General features: G+C 44.7%; 1 non-coding gene and 1 pseudogene across 1 annotated transcript; both read right to left on the bottom strand.

Moving 5' to 3' along the window:
- Positions 1-1,943: 1,943 nt before the first annotated feature.
- On the bottom strand, positions 1,944-16,916 carry LOC134444032 (GATOR2 complex protein MIOS-like; annotated as a pseudogene).
- Positions 16,917-17,864: 948 nt separating this feature from the next.
- trnae-cuc (transfer RNA glutamic acid (anticodon CUC)) lies at positions 17,865-17,936 on the bottom strand. Its single transcript has one exon. It is a non-coding gene; the product is annotated as a tRNA-Glu (tRNA).
- Between the last annotated feature and the right edge of the window lie 1,934 nt (positions 17,937-19,870).

Below are 19,870 nucleotides of genomic sequence, written 5' to 3'. Positions count from 1 at the left end.
GTATTAAGACACACGATTTTTGTTTTCCAGGGCCCTCTAGCCCAGGCTTTTGATAAGGGCCCCATCACATGAGTTTTATCAACCCACCACCACGGGGGACTAAGACAAATTATTACTGATACACCCCAAACTCACCCAACACACAAAATCATCATCCACGACATAAATCCCAAAAAAACGATATTTTATTTTCATTATTAGTTTTTACATTAAGAGACCCATTGTAACTTCCTTCCTGCCCATTTTCAGTGTGTTGTTCCATAAAAAATGTTTTTTTTTTATTTATGTACTAAGTCCATTTATTTTTTTTGACTATGCTGAATTTCTGGGGTGTGGGCAGTTTTAGTCCGGCGGCACCCCTTTTGAAACTTTGTTTTTTGGGAAAAGGAACTTCGGGGTCCTCACATACCAAAGTAAAGAGTTGCTTACCATTGTTTTTCACAGGAATTCCCATGTGCAGGTGCGAAGTGAGAGACGCACACTCAACCCAAGCTCAGAGCTTTCCAGGAACGGCAGAACTTGAGAGGGAACCTCAGGAAAATGTACTTGGAAAGCAAACACAACTCCCCCAAGCGGCTGTATTTGAAACTGCGGTCAACTAAAGTGCAGTGTACCTAATTGAGTAACACCTCAATATGCCTCCCTTTCCAATGCCTCCTCAATGCCACTGGGCCTTGCTTTCACCACCATCCATTAGAGCTCAAAACATGGATATTATAAGCATAAGCTTTTAGACTCAATAGCATTCCAAACATAGATAATCTCCATTGGTTGCACCCTCAACAAGGAAAATTAGCCTGTTGCGGGCCTGTTTTTGTGTGGTTATCCCTGACTAAAAATATTTTTTTATTCTTTTAACACGAACTTTTATAAAATTAGGCTGTTTCCCAGAATGGCTAATGACCAAATCCGTAGTATGTCATTTACTAAAGGCCCCATGCACTGTCCCCATAAGCAGTTGTAGTTGCTATAGTAGTTTAAACTTTCGATGTCTATTACAGCGTGCCACATGAGGTACAGCCGCGCGAAAATTAAAGGGGCTAATGTATGGTTCAGTTTGCCGGTCCCATGTTTTTTTTTTATCAAGAATGGTTAATTTATTAATTCATCATTTCTTTGGCGATCAGGGGATATTGACCACGTGGGGATAGGGACTGCCCTGTGCTGCGGGGACAGCGCAGTGGAAACCTTTACCTTTTTCTTACATTAGGTAGGAAGTTGACCCAAAGGGCATTAGGCCAGGAGGGAAAAGGAATCCATCAGGAAAAGAAACTAATTGAGAGGCAGTTCAGGCAGGTCAATGCCATTTCCAGCAGCATCACTACAAAGGGTGGAAGAGGATGTAAAAATGCTGGTGTTATTTTCCATTTGAAATAAAAGGACTCAATGAGTCACAATGACAGAGAGGTAGAGTTTGTCTGATTGTTTCAATTTCCAAATCATCATTATCATTTCTCACTTCACAAGTGAACTTCAATGTTGCTGCACAGCACGTTACTTTAGCCAGTCTATGGTATGGTGCTATGATCTTACGTATGTCCCAGCCAATAAACAGTTCCATGGCAAATATCGAAAACATTACTTACGTAATGTACTTCAGTACTTCATTATACTATCAGTAATCGTATCTGTGTTATTTTCAACCACCTTGCTTAAAACATTATCCAAGCTTAAATACTAGGATGTGACGAGAAAAAAAAATGGGCACCAGCCCTAAAAGGCCAGTTTAAAAACTTACAATAAACCAAGGCCAAAAGATTTGAGAATTGATTAGGCTGTTTTGTATACAGCTAATGGGAAACATTGGGCAATAAAAAAGTGCTTTTCCCATCGCTTTTATTTGCAGTCACAGATGCGCTTACTTTTTTTTGTTGCTGCATCTCAGTCTGTTTTCAAGTTTGTGGTGAGTGGTGTGTGTGTGGTGTGGGTGTGTGTGGCTTTACGTGTCCGCAAAACAGCAGCGTCTCTAGGAGCTTATCTGAAGGAACAAGGGTTCCCGGTGGTGTCCAACTGCAATGCATTTACAGGTGCAGGCAAGGCTGAGACTGGGCATTCACTGTGGTCTCTATGGGGAAACACAAGTGGAGAGAGACACACAATTACAGTAGGAGTCACTAATATGGTACCACGTTTACTTGAGTGCAGCATGCAAGCTCCACGCAGTGTTTGGGCAGTCTGATCAGCTTTGGGCAATCTGACCACTGATCACCCACACATCAATACCTTGGATGGCCCATGGAAGTTACATGATATGTAACCTGGTTATCACGCAGATGGTTAAGTTGGGGCGAATATGCACGAGGGTCTGTGTGAGAACCAGGCTACATGGCATGCACATGGAAGGGAATAAAATAAGTACAGTAGCTCCCCCTACTGTTACATGTTTAACAAAGGAAAAAACACGCACACCCTTCTCAAAATGGGTGCCAGACAAGCAAAATCAAATAATAGCAAAACTAAAGACTGCAACACTGTGTTGTTTCTCTATTTTAATGTGACGTCTGGTGTTGCTGACTTTATTTTCGATATGATTGTCCTCCTACTGTACAACCTATTCATCTGGATCACACACTAAAGCCCTAAGCAGAGGGACGTTTTAACGCTTACAGTGCTTTTCCAATTTTACAGTTTCCATTGAAACTCAAAAGGCTATACAAGAACATATACAGTATTGCAAAATTATATTTACTGAATATACCATTTAAAGCTAAATGTTGCCACTTGAAGTCACTTATGTCACTTCATGTAATTATTTACATAATCATGTTCATGTTAAGACAGGATAGCAGTATTCATGGTTGATGAGGATTTCATAGAATTCATGCAACACAGTGTTTCATTGTTTGTGGCATAGGGTTTAAAATGAAATGAGTGTTAAGAATTGAGCTTGACCTCACCTGAACCAGCTCAGCATGTGTCCTGCGTGCCCCCCGTGTCGACAGTTATGGCACCAGGTGAACCAGTTGTTGAACTGGGCCAGCTTCTTATCACGGGTCAGGTCCACCTTCTCATCCATCTTCCCAGAACCTTTTGAGGACCAATGACACAGAACACAGTGTTACGCACGTGCAGCATGCATTTCAGCAAAGGCTGAACACAAAAGCTGTGTGCGTCTGTGCATGCAAAGTATTTTTTTAAGACAATTTGGACATTTTTGCCTTTATTGACAGGACAGTGCGTGTGAGAGAGAAAGGAAGGTAGTGGGAGAGCGATAGGGAGGGATTGGGAAATAACCTTGGGTGGAACTCAAACCCGGGTCACCAGAGTTATGGTATGGCCACTTAGCCAACTGAGCGACAGCACCCACCAAATTGTAAGTGATGAGGTGGCAGTATTCAAACACCTGAATATTATTATAACTACTTTATAACTAGACTGCATTTCCGCAGAGACAATGCACACACACACGCACACGCACACACATCTCTATCTCTTTCCCTTGTGTTTCTGTGTGTATTTATAGCAGCTCTCTGTGTGTGTGTGTGTGTGTGTGTGTGTGTGTGTGTGTGTGTGTGTGTGTGTGTGTGTGTGTGCGTGTGTGTGTGTGTGTGTGTGTGTGTGTGTGTGTGTGTGTGTGTGTGTGTGTGTGTGTGTGTGCGTGTGTGAGTGAGAAATTTTAAGCCATACCTGGACAGCTTGAGACGGGCGTGCCCATGTTCATCAGGCAGAGTGCGCAGCGCGGCAGGGGCTTTCGGCAGCCGGGGCAGCTGGTGACTTTGGACTTGGTAGGGGAGCCGCTCACGCCATACTGGCTGAAGCCGCGGCCCTGATGGGGCATCGCAGAGCAGCTGTAGGAGATGGACTTCCCACAGAAGTTACAGCTCACAAACACCTGCAGGGGCACAGGTATACATTCACATTGGTCCATCTGTTCATCTACAATTTGGTTACATTAACGTCAATGTAGGCATTACATTACAATACATTGCATTATATTATAACATATACATTACATTATATTACACATAACATTACAATACACTTAGCTGATGCTGTTATCCAATACAACTTAGTTATTTACAGGGTATTGGTAGTTATTTGAGGGCACTTCAGCAATGAATGGAGGTAGAGGGAGAAGCAAGGTTTCCCCATATACTGTGTAGGTGCCCCATATACTGTATACTGATGTGATTAGAGGTGATCCTGGAAACTTAAAAGGTAGAGTATGTAGGATTGTGGCCAGAGAAGGCATGTCTACTAACTCTGGTGCCCATTGCAACTATGTTGCCCATTCCCAAATTAAAATTTTCATGAGTATGTAAGAACTAAGTATTAAACTATTTTGCATGTCTGACCAAAGCACAGTATGTTTTACAGCTAAAGATGTCTATTACATACATGAAAAAGATAACATTTGTGAGTAGGCAGTGTAAATGCTGGAAATGAACTACTAAAATAACTACATACGCTACCTTTAAGACGGCGTCAATGCAGTTACATATCTATCCGCGAGGCAGGGAAAAGTGGGAGACTTGTGCTGGTGGGAATTCTAACGGGGAGGTGATGAGACCACTTGCCTGTGCCAGAGGCTTTGAACTGGGGTCCAGCTTGCTCCTGTGAATGTCAAACTCGGCCCTCTTGTGCCAAAACCTCCAGGCGTCTAGGAGGTTGCGGTAGTTCTCGATCCAACACTGGACACGAGTATCCTTCACCACCTCACCAGGGGAACCCTGTGGAGAGGAGAGAGGAGAAAATATCGGCCCTGTACTTACAAACACACATGATTTCTCTACTTACTCTGTATATTATCGTTTTATCCCACACACACACAGTGTACACTCACACACACACACACACAGTGGACAAGGTTAAAACACACACACACACACACAGTGGACAAGGTTAACACACATACACACACACACACACACACACACACACACACACACACACACACACACACACACACACACACACACACACACACACACACACACACACACACATTTTAAACAAGTATGTTTAAGTGCATGAAATAATGTTTAGAAAATGAATTACACCCCACATACAAGGCTAGGTCACGGAAAGCAGACATTTTCCTACAAACACACTCATGCAACGTGTTTAAGAGGACCTTGAATGCTTTCCACATTCCCCACTCCACTCCTGCTCCTTTAGTTGGTTACACACCTCGCGGGCCTTGTAAACATTTTGCCAAGTTACAAAAACCAGAAGTACATGGCATACCCGAGGGAGAAGCAACAGTATTTCCACCGAAGTAACTTTTTTTTGCTCTTGCCTGGAAACAATTTGTAGCCAGTCCAGATTTTTGTTCATTCTTCTTTTCATCCCTGTGCAAGGTCCTGTAAGGTGACGTTTTAGCATAAAGCATGCTTTTCATTTCAGGAACACAAAGGCATGTAGTGTTTTAGTTTTTTTTGTCTTCACCCCATTTCTGTATGTGGGCTTCCTCATTATGCCTAGGACACGGGCTATTCAAAACTGTGCCATATAAATAAAGTAACAAAAAGTTTTACTCTTGGAAACAACTTGCCATGTGCTTATGGTTAGACAGGGATTAGATTTCCCATCAATACGTTTTAATAATCCCATGGCAGAATGACTTGCTTTCCATACCAATCAGAGCAGAGCAGACAAGTTGACCAATGACGGAGCATTTCAGACTGACCCTGACCACAGATCAAGTAATGGGAAAAAATGTGTATTATATGATTGGTACAGTAACGTATTCATAAGACAACACTAGTCACTTCCAAACGTGGAAGTTTAGGTCGTGGTTAGGAGGTTCAAGGAAGCATGCATTGTTACAGTCTTTGTAGCACTAGCAGTGCCTCTGGGGTACCCTGAGCATGGTGTTTTTTGCTGTTTGATCACAAAGCTCAATAAGTATGACATACGTCTCCTCCACATAAAAAGATGCACTATGTTGGTGTGTCAGCCATCAGCAAATCCCTTGCTTTTTTAGCATTTGCAAGTGGCAAAGACCTTTGGATTTTTTTTCCCCCCATCAAGGACATCTGGTGAATTCGTTCGTTGCGTTGATGATGCGTGTGAGCACTGCAATACCATGAGCATGTAACTACCATATCTTACAGCAACTCAACATTTTTCAATCAAATAAATGCCAGTGAGCAATACCATGAGCATGCAGAAGCTGGCGGTCTGCACGTCTCCGGTGCGGTCCACGTAGCTCTCCATCAGGTCCACTCCGTCCTTAGTCAGCCCCGTCAGCAGGATGCCCTCCAGGTTGCCCGCCTCCTTCATCTCATTGGTCAGCTTATCAATGTACCGCGGCAACTGACAGGGGCAATGAGAATACATGGAATTATACACGTCAGTTTCTCACTGGTATTGTCGTTAGTTATTCTGATGTTATTACACTCTCACAGTGTTCCTAATGTGGTGCTATAAATGTTTGGGAGCATTGATCACTGATCAGGGGTGTGCTTCTCAAAAGCGTAGTTGTTAGCCAGTTAGCAACTTGGGCAGTTGCCAATGGGAAATTGCATTGTGAACAACAAAGTAGCTAACGTAGTAAGCAACTATGGCTTCGAGAAATGCACCCCAGTGTTGCCATTTCATCTGTTTGGGGCCAGAACCTGCCTGCACTAATGAGATGTGTTGTACGCATTCTCTTTCTCTCTCACTGATGTAAAAATATCATGTACGGAGTGTTAGTTACCTGGGTGTCATTGAGGAACATGGATGCAAACGCCACCCTGTCTCGCACCGCCACGCTACTTTCATACTATGGAGGAAGACAAGCAATCACAACAGAGGATTGACAGATTAAAAATACATTACATTTAGCTGCCATTTTTATCCAATGCAACTTACCGGTAGTTATTTTACAAGGTATTGATTACAGTTCTTGGAGAAATGCAGGGTTAGGTCCAAGGGCACTTCAGCCATGGAGTGAAGTAGGAAGTGGAAGGGTGGGATTTGAACATACAACCCTATGATCTAAAGTCCATCTTTTTAGATGCGTCCCAGCATCTCTATAAGAGGGTCTGTTTGTCCGTCCGTCCGTCCGTCCGTCTGAAACGCATTCGTCTGAAACGCATTCCTTCAATTGTTCCTTACTGTGGCCACAAGGCGGCAGAGTTGCCATTTTGGACCGGAGCGAATGCATGCAAGCCAATTGTTCCTTACTGTGGCCACAAGGCGGCAGAGTTGCCATTTTGGACCGGAGCGAATGCGTGCAAGCCAGAACATAGGCTATTACCTAACAGGCAAGACGGCTGATGGCATTGTGAGACAACTGAGGGGGGCATTCAATTTTCGCCATTGTTTTGCGTTTGGACAATGGGAGGCAACTTTATTTTGGTTCGTCAGAAACTCGCGGAAATGAACGATTTAGAAGTCGGCAGGCAGTTTTTGACACAGATGTTTTGTGCTCGGATAGAGAGGCGTTTGCATTGCATAACGCTCCACGGCATGGAACCGTAGTTAGGCCTAGTTGACAGGCGACCCGCAGCGCATACAGCTCTTCCTCTAAACGTTGACCTGTAACATTTGGTTATAGCTTTTCTCCTTTCAAAACATTTACATTTTCCTTTGTGCGTGGATAGAGGGGCGTTTGCATTGCATAACGCTCCACGACATGCAACTGTAGTTGACAGGCGACCCGCAGCGCAGCTCCTCCTCTAAACCTGGACCTGTAACATACATTTGGTTAGCTTTTTTTTCTTTCATAACATTCACATTTTCCTCCGCTTTTCTCCAGTCCACAAACTCGGGTTCAGAGGTCTGTGTGTAGCCTACGAGCCTCCCTTTTAATATTCCCAGCGAGTTTACTTCTGCCTTTTCAGTAGTCAGTTTGCGCTGCGCATTGGAGCATGGTGCTCGAACTACAAGTAGACATCTGGGCCATTTCACATACGGTGTGTTAGCCTACTCGTAACCTACAGGGAGGTTCTTTCGTTGGCGGGCTCGTACCCCACAGGTGCTTTTCGCTGCGCTTCATAGAGAGCACAGGACATAACGCGTCTTTCGTAATTGCTTTGTAGTCGTCTGAATTTGGTAAACTGTGGCACGGGAGCTCACTGCTTTGTGCCTTGACGGTGAAGCTGGTTTTGAAAAATAAGCGCAAATTCACCTAAAGGGTGAACCCATAAGCACATGATTCACCCAATTGATTTTATTTATTTATTATTTGTCGATGTTTAGATTCTTTCCCACATGCACATGATGCTGAAATGGCGTGATACTAAAGGTTGATACTAATAAATGTCTGGTCATTTGTAATGTAGCCTACTTCATCTATGTGAAATTTGAAATCATATGGGTCATTTCACGTGAAATCAGACACTTTGGGACCCGACCGACCCGGATTTCAATCATACTTGGTGTGCCTTTTCAGTAGCAAGGTAGCACCCCAGAACTGCATTGGTTTGAATCTGACACTAATATTAAGGGAGAAACAGACTAGGAAAGGTTCACATGTGAGGGTAGGACACTATACATTCAGCCTTGAATATATCAGTCAGTGTTAGTCACAAAAAGATGCCTGTGGTGTTGTTTGAAAGCTCTTTTCTGGCTCTACATATTACACAATCACCTTGGAATACAACTACTCCCAGAATATGAATTATGATAAATTGAAAAATAAAAAATTGAATATCTAAAAAACTTATATTTTAAAATGGCCAGTTCCTTGTCCAAACGTAGCCGGCAATGTCATGAGCAGCACCTAAAATGCTGGTGTTCGGTTTGTTATTCATTTCAGAGAGAATTTGACTCACAAATATGGCATCATACAGACCACTTACTAATAATATGGTAATACCATAGTAGCATCACATGACAAAACAAAAACAAAACAAAAATGGTCAGTGTCCATGGTCCCAGGTTTCAGAAACTAAGGCAGATGTCAATTTATACACACCAAATGATGATATGTGAATGTTTGAACATTCCTTCTCTGTGTACCTGTGCCATCCTCCCTTTACCATACTTTAAAGAGATAATCAATGGCTACACTCTCATTTTGTACTCTACCAGTGCATTTGAAGCAGCAGCTGTGTCTTTTGTAGATAATGTATAAGTACGTCCCGTTGCAGTTAGGTTCCACTACCAGAAGCACATCCTGATGATCCATGACAAGTCTATCTGGTCTGAAGGGAAAAGTGAAGGATGGAGATGGCCCATGAGGATGCAGGAAGTTCAGTTTCACCTCTCCAGTCCTCGGCATACATTCCTCAGCACATGCTAGCCACCAGTTGCCATCATATACAGCTACAACATAGGCTACCCTTTGATGCTTGAAAATGTAACACATTCCTTTACTGGGCTCACTCTTTCAACTCTGCCTTCTCTGAATGCTGAAAATGGCCTAACTTCCACTGTGTCCATTGACAATGGGCAGAAGCTGTGTAGTTTTTGAGTACCTGGAATAGTTCTTGCAGATTCAAACCCTTTCAACAGGTTCTCAGCTTCATGATGGTACATCTCTGTTGTGGCAAACTGGCAATGGATGTTCTTGACATTATCCTTGACAAATTCAAACAGTTGGTATGGCGTTACAATTTAATTGTCAATAGGACGTTGCAGACTTGCTCGTGCAGCAAGCCATTTAACTGTCCCTTCAACGGCATCACATGGACCTTTGCCATGAAATGTGGCAAAAAAGTGCCACTCTACAGGTATGTGAAAATCTGCCTCGTGGTGGCACAAATTTGTTGTGTTTTTAAGGTTCTTATATTGTACAGCACAGCCATCAGAAAAAAATAGGATCTTCTTTGGACGTTCTGTCATTGATGAAGTGTCACTGAGGAACTGAATTAGGAGCTTCTGAAACAGATGTACAGCAATTGTATCATGAATGTTGCAGTCTGAAATAACAACAAAACAGATTTTTATTCCCAGTTTCAACTGATCTTGGTAGTAGCATACAAATGGATGGATTGTGGCCTGCACTGGTTGTTCCAGTGAAATGATTGAATAGCATCTTGAATTACAAAACTATAGTTTTAAAAACGTTCCTGGTTCAAGGGAGTCAGTCAAGGATAATGTCAAGAACATCCATTGCCAGTTTGCCACAACAGAGATGTACCATCATGAAGCTGAGAACCTGTTGAAAGGGTTTGAATCTGCAAGAACTATTCCAGGTACTCAAAAACTACACAGCTTCTGCCCATTGTCAATGGACACAGTGGAAGTTAGGCCATTTTCAGCATTCAGAGAAGGCAGAGTTGAAAGAGTGAGCTCAGTAAAGGAATGTGTTACATTTCAAGCATCAAAGGGTAGCCTATGTTGTAGCTGTATATGATGGCAACTGGTGGCTAGCATGTGCTGAGGAATGTATGCCGAGCACTGGAGAGGTGAAACTGAACTTCCTGCATCCTCATGGGCCATCTCCATCCTTCACTTTTCCCTTCAGACCAGATAGACTTGTCATGGATCATCAGGATGTTCTTCTGGTAGTGGAACCTAACTGCAACGGGACGTACTTATACATTATCTACAAAAGACACAGCTGCTGCTTCAAATGCACTGGTAGAGTACAAAATGAGAGTGTAGCCATTGATTATCTCTTTAAAGTATGGTAAAGGGAAGATGGCACAGGTACACAGAGAAGGAATGTTCAAACATTCACATATCATCATTTGGTGTGTATAAATTGACATCTGCCTTAGTTTCTGAAACCTGGGACCATGGACACTGACCATTTTTGTTTTGTTTTTGTTTTGTCATGTGATGCTACTATGGTATTACCATATTATTAGTAAGTGGTCTGTATGATGCCATATTTGTGAGTCAAATTCTCTCTGAAATGAATAACAAACCGAACACCAGCATTTTAGGTGCTGCTCATGACATTGCCGGCTACGTTTGGACAAGGAACTGGCCATTTTAAAATATAAGTTTTTTAGATATTCAATTTTTTATTTTTCAATTTATCATAATTCATATTCTGAGAGTAGTTGTATTCCAAGGTGATTGTGTAATATGTAGAGCCAGAAAAGAGCTTTCAAACAACACCACAGGCATCTTTTTGTGACTAACACTGACTGATATATTCAAGGCTGAATGTATAGTGTCCTACCCTCACATGTGAACCTTTCCTAGTCTGTTTCTCCCTTAATATTAGTGTCAGATTCAAACCAATGCAGTTCTGGGGTGCTACCTTGCTACTGAAAAGGCACACCAAGTATGATTGAAATCCGGGTCGGTCGGGTCCCAAAGTGTCTGATTTCACGTGAAATGACCCACATGGTTCTTTTCCAAATCCAAGAATAAGCTTATTATAGCCTAAACTGCAAAAAATGGCCATGTCTTGCTATTTTGCTGCCTGCCACATTATTTGGAGTGTCCATGATGACCAATAAACAAAAAGTACATCCTCAGGGGGGCGTTGACAGGTTAGGAGGAGGCCAGGGGGGTGTTTGGGGGAAAACAATTGCATTGTTGGAACTGGCATAGAGGGACGCATCTGTTGTCCGCCTGTCGGCCTTGTTAACCATTAGGCCGTGGCTGCCCATTAGACACACTGCTCTGTGAACCAGGTGTTCCTGATATTCTAATTTACTCTCCTCCTACTTTTATCCTTGGATTTTCATCTTTTCATTTGTATGTGATTATTCTCATTTCATTAAGTTTATATGTCTTATTTATTTATATGTTATATTCTCTTTGTGAAGCAGACTGCACGGCCTGTGTGTGCAATATATTCTGAACATTAAATTTGACTGGTCTTGTTTTGCCTTTTAGACTCTACATGCTAGTACTCCATCGTAGGCCCATGGCTTGTACCATCTGCTTTGTTGATGCATATGCACCATCATTTGCATAGGAAACAAGCTATTCTTTTTAAGCTTGCTGGTCTTGCCTTGCTTTTCACAGTGCTCTGTCCTGCATTGTGTTGGGTCGTGCGTGTCTGGATTCCACGTACCAGTACTCCGTCGTAGGTGCCCGGCTCGCTGGTGAGGAAGGCGAACATGACACACAGGTACGGCTTCTTCAGCTGCAGCCGCAGGGTGCTACACATCTCCCGCCACAGAGAGTTCTTCTCGTCCGTGTAGCCCGACAGAGCCATCGCCACCACGTTCAGGTTCAGGTCCCCTGCGCGGCAAGAGTCGGAACAGATACATTAAAAAAAAAAAAAAAGTATTGATGCTTTTGTGTTTTCACTTGCTGATTTTATCTGTTGACCCACCACATTTAGGTTGCGATAAAAAAAAAGATGATGCGTTGTCTTAATGGGTGCAATATTCTATTCAAGAGCAACAAGCTTAGTGTATGAGTGCAAAAACAAGCAATAATAATATATATAATAATAATAATAATAATAATAATAAATACAAAATATTCTGAGGACATTTTTGGGTTTTTTCAACATCTGTCAGTGTTCAGCACAAGATTTGTTTTTACTTGAAGTAAGTATTCATCTGTGTGATGCGTGTACTCATACATCATACACATACAATACAGACCGACTGAGAACCGTGTCAGTGCTGCATCAAATCTCTAAACGGCCGGCGTGTGCATGCTGCAAGTATGCGTGATGCGCGATGCGACAACATGGATATCAGCATGTTCATACAGGTAACACACAGTCATGTGCAGGAAAGTTCAGAGCCCGGTATGAATGAGAGTGGTTCGCATGTAAGCACTTTAGTTTCAAACATAACTGGTGCAAGAACGGGCAACGACACCGTTCTATCAGCATAAGACGAGGAACACAGTCTGACTTGAGGACAAGGTGTGAACTGCCATCTTAGTTTACACTAAGCATCTAATTGCTTCTGTGTGCACAGCTTTGCTCCCGTTCATTAGAGCATCCTGCACAAAAATTCTGCCCATAGAGATGTATAAACCTTCTAATGAAGAACGGTACACAAAAGGTACAGACTGATCACCTTTCCACCACTGACTTCTGGCATGACCAATGTCAATTTGTTGATAATCCCATAATCTTAATCAGATCTGATTTAGGTTAAGGTTTGTGACAAGAATGAAATTGAAGGTGGGTTCCAGAAAATGTTCTCTCTGCACAGTAACACTGTTTTTCCAAGATTTATCTTGTCTTTTTGACTTTTATTAGTGACAGGACAGTTTGAGAGAGACAGGAAATGTTTGGGAGAGAGACAGGGAAGGGTCGGCAAAGGACCCGGGCCGGAAACAAACCCGGGTCGGCCGCATAGTAGACGAGTGATAGAAGAATGTCTTGAACATGACAAAGCTTTTATCTGTTCTTCATCTGTCTGAACTATATTGGCCTAGCTTAATCTGTGCAGCCAATGAATTATCCTCCCTGGAGGTAGATTCAAACATGTGACCCCTCAACCCACAGACCAACCTCATAACCATTAAGCCCTCAGAACACTCAGAATCTCCATACTCCAATATGGAATCTCATCACGACTTTTCCCATGCAACTCCCAGTTTGAGTGCAAGTGGCCATGATCAAAAACAGCCAACCGTTCTCTGAGGAGGCTCCCTTGTCCACCTACCCTTCTCTGAGGAGGCGCCCTTGTTGAGTATCTGTATGGCCCGGCGGATGTCCAGGTTGAAGAGGGCGACGGCGGCAGCGCGCTCCCACTCGCCCTCCTGCTCCAGGCTCTTCAGGAAGGGCTCCACGTCCACCTCGGGCCCGCGCCCGATCCAGCCGCACAGCTGCAGCGCCAGCACCCGTTCCTCGCTCTGGTAGCGCGCCACGTCCGTCTGCCGGTCCGAGCCGCGCCAGCACCGCCGGTTCTCTGTCGTGCCTTTGACAGACAGAAATAGCAAGAGATAGCAAGGTTAGTCATGCTTTTTTGACAGTCATATTTAGATAGTACACACACGCTACGAAAGAAGAGTTCAGTAACTTTTGTGACAAGTGGAACGGAGATAAATGCCAGTGTCAAGCAAAAATATCAAGCTACATCATGATAACTGTGATGATTTTATGTTCTTTTTCAATATGAAGGAGTACGTTAATTAGTCACAAGACAAAGGAGGTGTTGGGAAGCTACAGCAGCAATCAGAGGTGGAACAACTGGTCTGACAGATAAAAGTGTTCATGACTTGATGTCTGAGACTCTGAGTGTGTAAACATGCTAGGCAAACTCGCATGACTTACCTGAACTAGTCTTAACAATGTTCTTGATGCCTGAGTATATGAGTGACTGTTTGCTTCCTTGCTGCTTCTGCTCCAGGTCTTCAGTGTATTGCTTCATAAGTGAACAACATTAAGGACAACAGACACCAATACATATTGTAATGGTAGAGACGGAACATAGGGTGGTGCACAGTACAGGTACTGAAAGAACATGGGAGCGGAGTGCTGTGGTGTAGCAGTGTCTGCCTCATACAATAAAACCATACTGTTGCAAAATGATGTTTTGAGTCAGCTCTCTATAGCTATGTATATGTGGCGCTTGCTCCGCCAATCGAAATAGATCTGATCCGATTAGTCTGTTCGGAATTAAGTGAATATATTAAAATGACCTGAAATACCTGTTCCAATACCTGCCACGCGCGGTAACCAGGGACGGTGGTTAGTAACAGGCTTGGTTATAACTGGGATGGTTGAAACTTGGTTGAAACTGAGATAGGCATGGCAGTATCTGTTGCTTTATTTACATTTTTGTTTTTTCTGAAAATGCAGCAGGAGGCGACACTGCTGTACTTGATTGGGGCTTACGGGCAGGTGCGAAACAGCGGCACTCTGACGTGCTGTTGTCATCAGTGCACTTAAAACACCCCAAAAACAAGAAAAAAGTCTGTGGATAAGAGAACTGAGCCAGGATTGGTGGGAGAGAGTTTACTGCCACCAGCAGCAGGTAAAGGATATAGTGCAGGGTGTACCACAGGGACTTGAGCTGGGGGTCGTCCCCTCCGGCCAGCAGGTGGTTGCGCCACACCTGGGCCGTGTCGTGGCCGTAGCCGTTCTGCGCCCGCTGCCTCATCTTGGTGGCGATGTCCCGGTCCCTCTCCACGGCCGCCGAGCCGCTGTCACCGCCGTCCTCGGCGCACTCGTACAGGTGGCGCCCGCAGGCCCACATGAGCGAGGTGGTGGAGCCCCAGGCCAGCGAGATGCGCTCGAAGACTGTGAAGTCGGTCATGGCGCGGTTGGGCGACACCACCACCATGCGGTTCTGCGCCGAGGGGTGCCAGGCGAAGCTGCTGATGAGCAAGCCGCTGTCGGTGCTGCAGGGCTGCACGCTGCGCTCGATGATGGTGGGCTCCGTCTCGTCGCCGATGGGCGTGGGTGCGTGCTGCATGTCGTACAGCCGCACCACGTTGCTGTCGCGCGTGAGCGTGGCCAGCAGGCCCGTGCGCGTGGGGCACCAGGCCACCTTGGTCAGCGGCTTGGGCTGCTCCGTCAGCGTCAGCACGGGCTTCTCGAACTTGCGCAGGTCCCAGATGGCCACCTGGCCCTCAAAGAAGGAGGCCACGCGCTCGGGGAAGTGCGGGTCCACCGTCACGCCCTGGATGGCCTTGGTGTTGACGAAGGTCTTCTGGCTGGTGTTGCGCAGGTCGAAGATGGCCAGGTTTCGGTGCATGCCGGCCAGCAGGAGCTTCTGGTCGCGCGGCAGCCAGCAGAGCGAGAGGCACGCGTCGTTCTGGCCCAGCTCGTACAGGGGCTTGGTCACCACCAGGCCCGAGTCGGTGTCGCCGGCGGACGACAGGCGGATCTTCTCCATGGGGACGGAGATGTCCGGCGCGTACTTGCTGCTGATGTCCCAGATGAGGACTGAGAAGTCGGCGCGGTGCTTGTCCAGGCCCGCAGCCAACCAGTTGCTATCCCAGGGGTTCCACGCCAGCGTGTTGCACTGTCGCGCGTGCTTGGGCACAAACTCCTTCCCCATCAGCTCCTTGCATTTGGAGTTGGGGCTCTGACCCAGACTGGTGAGAACTACTCTGCCATTGGCTTGGCCCACGGCCAGAAGACACTCCGGCTCGTGCTTGGGGTACCAGGCGACGCATTTCATGTACGGGGTGTCGGAGTTGATGGCGAGGAGGGTGGCGGCTGTCTCCTCGGACAGAGGCAACGTTCCTGCCTTGGTCTCCGCACTGCCGATGGAGCCGATGCGGTACAAGCTCAGCTCCGAGTCGCAGATCACATAGCGATCCACGTGATGTGGAGACCACAGAATGTCCGGCTTGGAGCCACTCATGTTGTTTACAGGTGAAGTGTCACCATACGGGGAAGAAGTTGGCGACTACTCCCTGCAAGCCTGCAAGGTGACATCAGAGGCATAATGTGACGACATTTAATACATATTTTTTCGTGAGTCAAATTTGAATCACATTTCACCCAAAGGCCTTCAAATTACGCAGACCTGAGAACCAAAACACAGACCTGGGAGAACCAAAACACATGTTGTTTTTAGCTACAAGTGAAGGGACGACGTGAATAAAACCACAGCGACATCACGTTGTGTAAATCAAATTTAGAAAATATTCCTTGAATCCCCATATTAACTAACTCTACTAACATAGATGTATGAAAAATGACTTGGCAAGTCCGTAATACCCATTGATACAACCTGATACAACACAGCAACAGCTTCACATTAGCTTGTCACTAGCATTTTGAGCCTAGCTAAACAAAACATGCCATGCATGCTCAGGAACTTGCGAGTCAAATGAGCCCGATATGCTTAATTTAATGTTATCTGCTATGTTTTCTCCCCGAATCACATGTTCTGTCACTACATTCACTTGCCAAACATGCAAGAAAGCACGCAGACAGACAGACAGTTCACAAGCTACTACTTACGCTAGCTGAAGCTAACTCACAACTTCTTGGAATTCGCTGGATATTTCTCCTCAGACATGCACACGTTTTTGACATAATGCTGCCACAATAGGGATACACTTACTTTCCGCGCCATCGTGCATTTCTCTATTGTATCGTCTCTCTATTTGTAATGAGCAATCTGCATGTGAAATGATGCACAAGAAAGTTCCTCGCACGCAGACAGACAGGGGCACCTCCAATCCATTACCAAACCCTGCCGCGCGAGAGCAGCAGTGTTGCCAGATTTTCTACGACAAATAAGCGACTGACGTCCTGAAAACAAGCCCAAAAGAAGCGACTGACGGGCGTAGTGAAAACAAGCCCAAAATAAGCAACCGAAGGGGTGGGTCGTCAGTCGCGTGCCTAGTCAGGGAAGACCTTGCTTTTTGCGGGGGGTCTGCGTGGCAGCTAAAATCCCCTCAAGTGACCACAGAAAGTGGGAGTTAACAATGCTGTAGTAGGGTCACTTGTAAGGATGAGTGAGAAAAAACGAGTTGCCATTGAGAAACACATTCAAATGACCGGCAGAGTAGGAGAAAACAACAAGCCCAACCCTGAAAAGAGCAAGCCCAAAAAAACCGCAACCCGCGACTTTACAAAATTCAAAGCGACTGTTCAAAAAAAGAAGCCCAAGGTCGCTTATAATAAGCGGACTTGGCAACACTGGGGAGCAGCAACAAGGCTAGGAGTAGAACTAGCTCTACAGTTTTGCTACTAGTGTGTTACGGATATGCTTTTTAACTAATAACTAACTGAGGGATATGGATATTATGTGAATATGGATGTGTTGAAACCCAAATTAACCACTCTCGTCTATTAAAATGTTATTACAATGAAATATCGTTTCAGATTTTGGCATACGTGTACCATAGACTACCTATTAAAAGATTTGGCTCAGAATTGATGCTTCTGCACAATTACCAAACGTTGTATTTTGATTGGGCATGTAGTAAAAATGACCAATTTGCAATAGGCCAGCAGATGGCGCCAACGCGCTAAAATCGCTCTGAACATCGACGTCTACAGCGTTTTCTTCACAGCATGGCTTGTTCAATGTGAAATTGGCGCTCTACTCGAACTATACAAGATGCACTGCAAAACAGTCACATCCTGTCATGTAATGGAGTACATTCTGCATCGTCCGTTTCATTCCAAATCAGAAAAACTGCTCTTCCCTGACCGGGAATCGAACCCGAGCCGCGGCGGTGAGAGCGCCGAATCCTAACCACTAGACCACCAGGGAGCGTGCAAAATGTGAGTTCATGCTTTGATTTCTTTACAAACTATGACCAGAGATAATTTTAGGACGAACTTCGCTATGACCGTTTAAATCATTCAATCGTACTTCGATCGTGAGTAAAAAAAAATAATTGACCAAAACAAAACAAAAAACCATTAAAATAATTAATCACACACACAAATGCAAAAGGTCGATGTTGCGCATCTACAAACTTTATTGAGCCAACTAAGTACTACTAGCCTAAAACTACATAGAAATGAGAAACAGGAACATCTCAAGAACCTGAATGCAGCGTATATGTGTCTCTAGGCAGGCCCGTTTCTAGGATTTTGGGGGCCCTAGGCAAAGGGGTTGTCGGGGCCCTAGGCTATTTTTTCGGGGGGGGGGGGGGGGGGGGGGGCACCTGATGGGGCAGTCACGGCACAAGAATTTCTGTTTCGGATCGGCCAGACCATTGGATGGCACTTCAGTCATTGTCACATAGCCTACCATTACAACATACAGTAATGTCACAGAATCCATGGAAACCTAGGAACAAACAAGTCACCTTACAGACAGTGTTGTGGCTAGGGCAACACATGCATGAAGGGCAATGAATGCATAAAAAGCAAGCATATAGAGCTCTTCAGCGTTGACGTCAACTTGTATGCGGCGTTTGGACTACCGGTTCCCTGGCGATTTTTTACATTGCAAAACGCCATAGAGATTCAGGTTTGGCAAAAATATAAGTTGCACGGCAACAACGAACATTAGCGTGTCCCCGCATCCCTTTCTCATTAGTGGAACGGATCGTATCATCATGTTGGTGTATTCACATGTTAAATCATGACGATTATAATTCAATATTGCTAACCCCTTTCTGATCATTAAAACTTCCGAACTACATACTTTCCTTTGGTTGCCATGGGTACAACCTTCCGCACGTACATGCCGTTAGATACTGGCGCCGTTTCTGTAGTCGCCAAAAGCTTCCGGGTTTAGCATATGGACGCAACATCGTATTTATGTCGAAGTTTGACACAAAATGATCAACCATGTCATACCTACAGCCTATTTTTAACACCCTCGACAGTTTGCGGGGGTTCGCTAAGCGCGTGCTTGCACTCGGAGCTTATTTGAAATTTACCCCTATTCATTCCCAATGGAGGCCGGAAGCCGATAGGAACCAGGACGTCCTTAAATGCTAACATGAAAGACTACAATCTACTACATGCTTCCGCTTCCGCTGAAGAACTCTATATGTGTACACCAGCATTTTCTGTGAGGAAATGCAATCTAATTATTATGATAACTAGTCCCTACAGTTCATTTTATGAAACTTTATGAAGAAAGACCTGGGCAAATAAAGCTCATTCCATTCAGTAGGCTAATTTCTCATGAAGTAGGCCATAGGCTAATTAAATGTTCAGTTGTTTAACCTCTCACATGAAAGTAGGCCTATATGGCCCAATCAGGTTTTTTTTTTACCCTACCACGAAAATCATGATCATTGCACAAATAAAGAATGGTCTAATCTTTCCAATCACTTTTAAAATCTAACCGAGGGTGCTCCATTTGTGCAAAACGAAATATTGACTCATAAAACAATAGGCCTACAGTCCAGAAACTCAAGGCTGAGAAACGAATGAGCAGGCACAGTGGGGGTTTGGGGGGATGTGATATTGGTAAGCAAGAACCCCAATGGGGGTCTCCTCGACGAGATTTTTTTCGTATCGCATCCATCACGCACTTGAAACTACAATCCAAATGTTGCCTAATATCGCAGCAAACACGAATAGGCTACTGTAGCGACCAAGGATCACTGAACAAGTTAACAACCACCTGCGTTACTCCGTGGTTGACAACGGTGTCAATTATAGGGGACCAATATCCCGGTGCCCTTACCTTGAGTTGTCTTGACCGCAGAATGTAGCCTATCCCAGAATGTATCCCAACCT

Source organism: Engraulis encrasicolus, unplaced genomic scaffold, assembly GCF_034702125.1.
Source record: "Engraulis encrasicolus isolate BLACKSEA-1 unplaced genomic scaffold, IST_EnEncr_1.0 scaffold_438_np1212, whole genome shotgun sequence".
NCBI classification, from domain to species: domain Eukaryota; kingdom Metazoa; phylum Chordata; class Actinopteri; order Clupeiformes; family Engraulidae; genus Engraulis; species Engraulis encrasicolus.
The sequence above is the reverse complement of the archived record's forward strand: the minus strand, read 5'-3'. Positions and strand labels throughout refer to the sequence as shown.